This window comes from Strongylocentrotus purpuratus, unplaced genomic scaffold (genome assembly GCF_000002235.5).
Source record: "Strongylocentrotus purpuratus isolate Spur 01 unplaced genomic scaffold, Spur_5.0 spur5_scaffold_2, whole genome shotgun sequence".
Classification (NCBI taxonomy): domain Eukaryota; kingdom Metazoa; phylum Echinodermata; class Echinoidea; order Camarodonta; family Strongylocentrotidae; genus Strongylocentrotus; species Strongylocentrotus purpuratus.
In genome coordinates this window covers 37,573,507-37,582,727 of record NW_022145605.1, presented here as the reverse complement: position 1 = coordinate 37,582,727, position 9,221 = coordinate 37,573,507, and the positions used below count along the sequence as shown (strand labels likewise).

At 38.3% G+C, this 9,221-nt stretch overlaps 1 long non-coding RNA gene across 1 annotated transcript; it reads left to right on the top strand.

Annotated features, from left to right (window-relative positions):
- The first annotated feature begins 6,189 nt into the window (after positions 1-6,189).
- On the top strand, positions 6,190-8,281 carry LOC115926857. Its single transcript, XR_004065311.1, has 2 exons — positions 6,190-6,440; positions 7,531-8,281. It is a non-coding gene; the product is annotated as an uncharacterized LOC115926857 (long non-coding RNA).
- Positions 8,282-9,221: the final 940 nt, after the last annotated feature.

Here is a 9,221-nt window from a genome sequence, read left to right as displayed (position 1 = left end):
CTTCAGAGCTGAATCCTCTCTTACGTTGTGGTTGAATGACTCTTTATTAATGTGGATTCCCTTATTTTGAGCATGGATTCCACTTCGATTTAATTGAACCCTAATATGAATCCCCAAAAATAAGAATTTTGGACTAAAATGACAACAAATTATGTCTTTATCTCTTATAAGGACAGAAGTGGGATGTATTTATTTAAATATGTTTTCATAACAACATGCTTCATTCATTTAGTTCCTTCTCTCAATTCCCATCTCTCTCCATTCCCTCTAACAGCATAATTGCCCCTTTTCTCTCTGTCGAAGATATGAAGATTGATTTTATTCGTCATAGGAACATTTACATTATGGAATATGCACAGATACGAGAGAGAGAGAGAGAGAGAGAGAGAGGGGGGGGGAGGGAGATAGAAGGAAAAATGTAGGCTACCTTGACATGATAACCTATGAATAGACCAGTTCACGGTTAGCACATTACTGCAATGACCCCGAATATCCACAGATCTTCAAAACATGAAGAGGTCCCACTTTATAAATTTTGAAATAATCACTCCTACAGCGATGGAGGTGCTGGATAAATAGCCTTTGTTTCCACTTTGCAAAGAATACTTCCTCCTGTGTTTCATGGAGTGCACTGAATGTGCATGAATGAATATTGATTACCTAACTTTCATGAGCACGTATCCAGTATTTCGTCTCCGTGTATTTCAAAATCTGCAATGACCTTTTTCTGCTCATGCTCAGACTGCAACCGTGAACTGGCTTAAAATAAGCTAATTTCCAATTAGTTCCTAATAATGTCTGTAGGTATTAATTGATAAAGTCAAGGGTATGTTATTTGTTTCATAAACATGTAATACAAAACTAAGATCTCAAAAAATATGTGAAAAAACTATAACTTAAAAACTGATATTAATTTAACGAACATATCTAACATACAAGTATTTGAAGAAATATACAGTGATATAAATGTTTTTTAGCCTAGAATAATAACTTACATATACTTATTTTCTGTTTCATTTCAGCACGTAAGGGCACATACAATCACCTAGCAGGGTTGAGACACATTAACTAACATCACCTAGGATTAGCATCTTCTTGAAGTATTCGATTCCAATCGATTGGTATCCTGATTTGTAGTGCTCAGGCCGATACTACGAATAAATGTATCCACACAGCTCTAAACTGTAAAAATAAAAATAAAAGACCCAGTGTAAGTTGTCGAAATATCATACCATTACAGATTGTCGAAAGGGTGTTTTTCTACCTGTTTAATTGGTGAAGTTGTTCTATCTTGGCACTAATGTTTTAAACAATGCAGTATCTCAAGATTATGTTAACGTAATGGCGTCATTTGAACATACAGTTTCTCGTAACCTGCAATGTCCAATTTGTTTAGACCTTCTTAGTGATCCTAAACAGTTGTCATGCACACATACGTTCTGTAAAAAATGTCTTAGTGATATTCTAGCATGTTCATCAAAAATCGAAGCAAACACGTTACTATGTCCAATATGTCGTGGCACAACGCATGTAAGGGATGGCAATATTGTGAATCTAAATACAAACGTTCCTCTTATGTCCCTTGTTGATGACGTCAGGAACAGTCAACAGCTCTGTGAAATGTGCGATACGCAATCAAGAGCTGTACACTTCTGCTGCGACTGCGGTAAGAATATGTGTAGCGCATGTCTTGAGCTGCACGGCAAATGGCCACCTCATCTCAAACACAAAGTAGTGGGTGTCGGAGACATCAGAGAGGGCAAGGTGGTCCTAGAAAAGAAGGTCTACTGTCAAGAAGAAGTACACAAATCAGATGGCGAAAAATATGTCTGTAAAGATGTATGCACTACTTGTAAGAAGCTTATCTGTATGAGATGCATATTCTACCACGATAAGAAAGGCCACACTGTTCAAGATGCGGGGGAATACAATACTTCCTTCAAGAAGGACAACGAATCCCTACAAGCCCGGGGTAAGACAAAAGCTACAACCGTCAAGAATCACATGACATGTGTGGATAATCAGTTGAAGCGTGTCAATGATCACATCGATGGAGAAAAAGCTAAAATCAACAAGACATGCGAAGAGGCTATCAACAAAATAAAAGAGAGGAATGTGACCATCAACAAGCAATTAGATACTCAGAAAGAGAAATTATGCCAGAGTTTGAAGAAGATGAAAGTTGCTGATGAGAGATTAGTTACGAGTATTGAGAGTGCGAGTGAATTGGCGAGTAATAGTTTGAAAGCCCCACTAGAAGGGGACATTGTTGCTATTCGTTATTCACTGTCTGGTGACCTGAAGAATGTACTAGATCAAGATGATCCCAAGAAGAAGCTTGCTAGTGATGTAGCTGACCGTGCAGAGGAACTGACGTTTACACCAAGCAGCCACCCTGATCAATTATCCATGGGTAAACTCCGGTTCTTAAAATGCGAGTCGAAATGCAATGTCGCACTCTCAAAGAAAGACAGTATGGATGCAATAGCTGCTACAAAAAATAGTAGGATGGCAGTTGGATGTCACAATGGAGGAATCGAAATCTTCTCTGCTGATGGTCAGCTGCAGAAGACAGTCCTCAAGGATATCAACATCCGTGGGATAGGATTCCTGTCTGATAGTCGGTGTGTTGTACTTAATTCAGTTAACAACATGTCACTGTACACATCAGAATATGAGACGCTGGATGTGACATTCAACACTCTAGATGACAGTGAAGGTGGGTTTGGTACACTCACTGTAGACAGCAATGATATCATCTATGTCAGCTACAGGAAAGCCAAGAAGATCCAGGTATTCTCACCAGCAGGTGGGAAGGCGATCAGGGAGATACCTTGCGATGGATATGAACCTACGCAAATCACTAGTTATGGTGATTCATTGATCGTTAAACAGTATAGCAATGCGATAGCACGTATTGATAAAAAGGGTGATGAAATGCATGACGTAATCTGTTTGAGTGGTCATATGCCCTACGCTAGTGTGACTAAAGGTAATTCAGTCTTGATTGCCTCTGTTAGACACGAAGAAGGGCTGCTCAATATCGATGAGTACACCAGCGAACTGAAGCACGTTAAGACCCTCATCTCTGATCACAAGATTGAGAAACCTGAGAAACGTTACTGGTACTACCCCAGATAACAATACGGCGTTGGGCCAACGTCGGCCACGGTCGGCAGGGTCGCAGTCGGCAAGCCAACGTTGGCTAATCGTTGGGCCATCGTCGCCATTTTTTACTGATAAATGGTGGCTATTGGTTGGCTCATTCGACGTTGGGCCAATGTTGGCTGAACGTTGGTCCATTGTCGCCATTTTCACTGATAAATGGTGGCTATTGGTTGGCTATTCGACATTGGGCCAATGTTGGGTGAACGTTGGTCCATTGTCGCCATTTTCACTGATAAATGGTGGCTATTGGTTGGCTATTCGACGTTGGGCCAATGTTGGCTGAACGTTGGTCCATTGTCGCCATTTTCACTGATAAATGGTGGCTATTGGTTGGCTATTCGACGTTGGTCCAATGTTGGCTGAACGTTGGTCCATTGTCGCCATTTTCACTGATAAAGGGTGGCTTTTGGTTGGCTATTCGACGTTGGGCTATTGTTGGTTTAAGGTTGGTCCATTGTCGCCATTTTCACTGATAAATGGTGGCTTTGGGTTGGCTATTCGACGTTGGGCCAATGTTGGCTAAATGTTGGTCCATCGTCTCAATTATCACTGATATATATTGGCTATTGGTTGGCTATTCGACGTTGGGCTAACGTTGGCTCATTGTCGCCATTTTCACTGATAAACGTTGGCTTTTGGTTGGCTATTCGACGTTGGGCCAATGTTGGCTGAACGGTGGTCCATTGTCACCATTTTTCCTGATAAATGGTGGCTATTAGTTGGCTATTCGACGTTGGGCCAATGTTGGGTGAACGTTGGTCCATTGTCGCCATTTTCACTGATAAATGGTGGCTATTGGTTGGCTATTCGACGTTGGGCCAATGTTGGCTGAACGTTGGTCCATTGTCGCCATTTTCACTGATAAATGGTGGCTATTGGTTGGCTATTCGACGTTAAGCCAATGTTGGCTGAACGTTGGTCTATTGTCGCCATTTTCACTGATAAATGGTGGCTTTTGGTTGGCTATTCGACGTTGGGCTATTGTTGGTTCAATGTTGGTCCATTGTCGCCATTTTCACTGATAAATGGTGGCTTTGGGTTGGCTATTCGACGTTGGGCCAATGTTTCATGCTAAATGTTGGTCCATCGTCTCAATTATCACTGATAAATGTTGGCTATTGGTTGGCTATTCGACGTTGGGCCAATGTTGGTTGAATGTTGGTCTATAATTGTCTCATTTATTACTGATAAATGTTGGCTTTTGGTTGGCTATTCGACGTCGGGCTAACGTTGGCTCATTGTCGCCATTTTCACTGATAAATGGTGGCTATTAGTTGGCTATTCGACGTTAGGCCAATGTTGGCTGAAAGTTGGACCATCGTCTCAATTTTAACTTATAAATGTTGGCTATTGGTTGGCTATTCGGCGTTGGGCCAATGTTGGCTTCATGTTGGTCCATCGTCTCAATTTTTTTTAAAATGGTGGCTTTGGGTTGGCTATTCGACGTTGGGCTAACGTCGGCTGAACGTTGGTCCATAGTCTCAATTTTAAATTTTAAATGTTGGCTTTTGGCTGGCCATTCGATGTTGGGCCAATGTTGGCTGAACGTTGGTCCATCGTCTCAATTATTACTGATAAATTGTGGCTGTTAATTGGCTATTCGACGTTTGGCTATTAACGTTGGCTCAATGTTGGTCCATCGTTTCAAATTTTACTGAGAAATGGTGGATAAGTTGGCTAATATACGCGACGTTGGGCCAACCTTGGCTTAACGTTGGTTTATATCGTGCATGTATATATTGGTTGGCTATATGACGTTGGGCCAACGTAGCAAATACGACCTAGTACCGCTTCATCCGGGTAAAAAAATTGCATGCGTGCGCATGCCCATGTGCTCATGCAATTGCAACGTACGTCAGCCATATCCTGTTCATTTGTCTGGATCAGTTGCCGGGGAGTACCAACACTTCATGGTAAATGAATGATTTTCTTTCTCTTTCAACGTTATTTTTGTGAGCATGTCGCGTGAAACTGATAAATTGTATAGTGTGAGAACTCCCCGTCACAAAGCGAGGGAAATAGCATGAGAAATTGTTAAAGTAATCATTGATAATTCCCTGTCCAAGTGAAAGTGAGTATGAGTGTACCGCTCGGCGTACGCTTAGCAAGCGCACTCGCTGCGTGCAATTGAAGTGTGAGTGATGGCTATATATGAAGGCTATGATGGGGGCCGAAGTGTCGGCATCAGATGCATCGAGTGTTTGCCGTGATAAATGTTAATATGTTCCTGACTTAGAGTTAGCTAGGTGATGTATTGATACATCATGTTGCAGCGTCCGTGACAGTGATGATGTTCATCCCAATATGCAATATCGACCATGAATCAAATGATTGTGAATCTGTTGGTGTTACAAGTGTTGAAGGTGCTGATGCATTGTTGGAAAGACCAATTGAATCAAATAGAGCTAAATGGGAAGACGCATCATTTTTTTATGCATATCTAAATGATATTATAGTCTTTGATACTTTCAGATTTAGAAGTAGGTCTATACTATACTCTGTAGTAGCTCAATATATGATGATGATGATTCAGTTCGAAAAGGAATAAATTACGAGATTGGGCTGTGAATTAAGATATCCCGCTAGTTCATGTTTCTAGCCTCCTGAAATCTTACAAGGGAGTGTGCCAAGTCTGCCAAAATATGCAAGAACTTTGTATCAACACATTTAGTGGATTGTGAGTGTCATGTGAAAGAGGTAGCTGGTGGGAATTACCCTCATTTTGGCATTTGCAATCATTTAAAGTCGCAATTGGCCAAGAACCTCAATTTGATCAAAAAGTAAATAGGAAAAACTATTGGGGGCGGGGGTAACACTGATCGATCCCATAATTTTCATTCATAATTTTCATTCACAAATTTGATTATTGCTGCATTTTTATTCTCATTTTTAAATTAGTTTTTATTGTTTATGCACATGTATATTAAATTGCTATAATTTTAACTGAAGGTAAATATTCTAATTATTTATTTTTAAAATTCTGACGTTCTTTATTAATACATTCAATTCTATAATAGCTCTTCCAAATCCCAATACTTTTTTTCTCCCATAATCCCTACAATTCTGAAATTTAAATATTAAATCCTGCATTTCATATCGTCAACTTCACAACAAATTCCAGATTCCTCTACCCGTTCAGATCCAGCTACCCCTACCTCGATCATCCAGAACAGCATCAACAGCACCAAGGACCCCTTCGACATCGACCCCATCAACCTCCAGAACACTGTCGACCCCAACGACCCCATTGACCTCAACAATCAGAAATATGGGTAAGTCATTTGGCATTTTATTCATTTTGTATTTAGTTATACATGTAGACAGGATAGCACTTCTTAGTATTCGTTATAGTTGTGCCCTCCACACAAAGTACAAATGTACTGGATTAATGTACGTTTGTGTAGGACATAGCTGCTAACGGATGCTAGTATCTTTTTCCTGATTATATTGAGAAACTGCATTGTGATCACTTACAAAACTATTCAACAACAACAAATCATGAAATACTGCTTATAGCAGTATTTTTTTTGGAAACAATTCTGAATGCAGGGTGCCACAAAAAACAAAACACAGTCAATTGATTTGTTTCTTGTATAAGGAACTAACGATATAGCTTTGTGTTTTTGTTTCTACTTTGAAGCCCCTCGAGCTCTCTCAAGTATTGGGAGCTTACATAAATACAAAAAAAAGTATTGGGAGCTTCACATTTCACTTCAATGTTATAATGATGTTAAAGAAAATGCCACTCTTCTTCAAACATTTTGTGTTGTATGCAGAAAACGCAAATTTTGTATTCTTTCATCCATATTCTACTTCAAACACATTTGTTAGGGCAATATTCTATTTGCAGAAGTGTCCGGGTGTTAATGACATCCTCTTTTACATCATACCATTTAAGTGAGATTGTGCCATCTATTCTTTGGCTAATTTTGGGATCCAACACTTAAGAGGGGCTTTAAACTGTTATCAATCAAGCATCTCAACACTGAGCAAACAGATACTATAAATTGGTTCTTTCTATTGAAGAATATTACTGCCATTTTACCTCAAATGTATATTTCCTTTGTTAAGAAGAGTGTTTGATGCTATTCTAATTAAACAAGACAAAAATAAAAGAAATCCATTCCTTTCTAATTTCCATACGTCTGGGTCATTCGCTCTAAAGTTTGAACGAAGTTATTTTCATGACAAAGTACTTCTATCCATGAAATTTCATGAAAACTAGGGAGGATGTGGCACTCAGGACTACTTCCCTTGAATGCCGTACTATTTGATTAATATCCGTACTATTTCAAGGTGATGTTTCCATGATCTGCTTTTAAATCTTGTTTGGTTTCTTTCTTCTTCTTTTTTTTGCCGCAGATGTCGAAGTTGTACCACCACAAGCTAGACAAGATTTTGATTCCGACTAACCCATTCTTTAAAGGTCCATTGCCTTAGGAAATTAAAACTTTTATGTCTTGTATCAAGACCCTTTTAAAACAACATTTATCATAAATAAATGCCTCCTTATATTTATTACAATTTTTTGAAAACCTCTCCAAGTTGCTCGTCTAATGGTGGAACCCGCCCCTTTCAATTCTCAGAGTCCCTCGGAATGATTGACCAAAGGATTGGTGATGTTATATCAAGAACGATCTCCGCTTAGGCAAGCTACGGTGCTTGCTAGCCAGCTCTGCAGGCATTATGTTTTGTACACAAACATAAACAATAACTTTTGTTATTAAATAGTGTGCTATGCATCTTAACTTGTTATTTATTGTGGTGAAACTTCACTAATGGCCCAATTTTAAAAAGAGAGCTATACCATGAGTCGAAGAAGGTCGTAATTGATTTGAATGCCTGTATAACGTGTCAACTAAATGCATGCTATAAAGAATTTCAAAGGTAAGAAAAAAATGTTTCATATATCTAAGTGACTGAATGTTTTTCGTACTACCTTCTTCTCAATTTAAAGAAATATTGAAAGTGGTATATCAGAGTGAAGAAACTTGTGTTTTTCCCTTTACAAGCTCTGCTCTTTCTTACTTCACTTTCAAATTTCCTCTCTTGTTATATAAACATTTAGCGATTGCTTTACTTCACACATTCAAGCAATGTATACTATCCCTCCTAAAAAAAACAGTTTGTAGATGTGTTAACAGTAGATATGGCGACAAAATGTATCAGCATCTCTGAAATGCCTCAAAAATGTTGGCAATTTCTCTGAATTTTATTTTTTATTTTTATGGAACATTGTTTACATTAATTGCCTAGTTCTTGGTATGCAAATGGTGGACAGTTTATTAATTTCTTTATATTTTTGTGCTGTACATAAGCAATCGTGTTCGTCTGCCAGAAAGTTTGTTTTGTTTTACTCGGGAAGTTGTGAGGATTGTTTATTATATTCGTACAATGAATTTCAGTATGTTATGTTGTGTTACGTGTAAGTGACAATTCATTTTATAACAGCTCCTATCGTCCTAGCATTCATTGATAGTAGGCCTATATTGTGACACATTGAGATACCTTGAACTTGAAACTATGTTTACATCTTTTTCGAATTCAAACGAAAATACAAAAGAAAGATGTACAATAATTGTATTCACATTTACAACAGTTTGTTTATTACACATAAAATAAAGTATGTTTTATCACAAAATCAGTTTATTTTCCTTGTTCCTTTGTTTTGGAGGGAGGGGGATGTATTCAGAGCAAATTCTAAGAAGCAAGATGGTGAACTTTTCATTAAAATGGGACAAATAAGTTGTTATCAAGTTTTGATAGTGATTAAAATGTACAAGATAATAGACATGACGAAATTAAAATAACATGTCCCTCTTGCTTTAATATTGTTATTATACATATCTTCCAGAGGGATCTAAGTCGAGTTCTATAATGAACTTTTCTCAAATTCAGTCTAATTTTGATGAAATTTTACTATCTTCATTTTGTGGATTTTGCTCTGTTTATTTATTTAATCCAATCTTAAACTACTTGGCTTTTCCTTGTCACGTTGTGATGCATGTGTTTGAATGATTGTACATATCCGATGTAGTATGATCTTGACGATG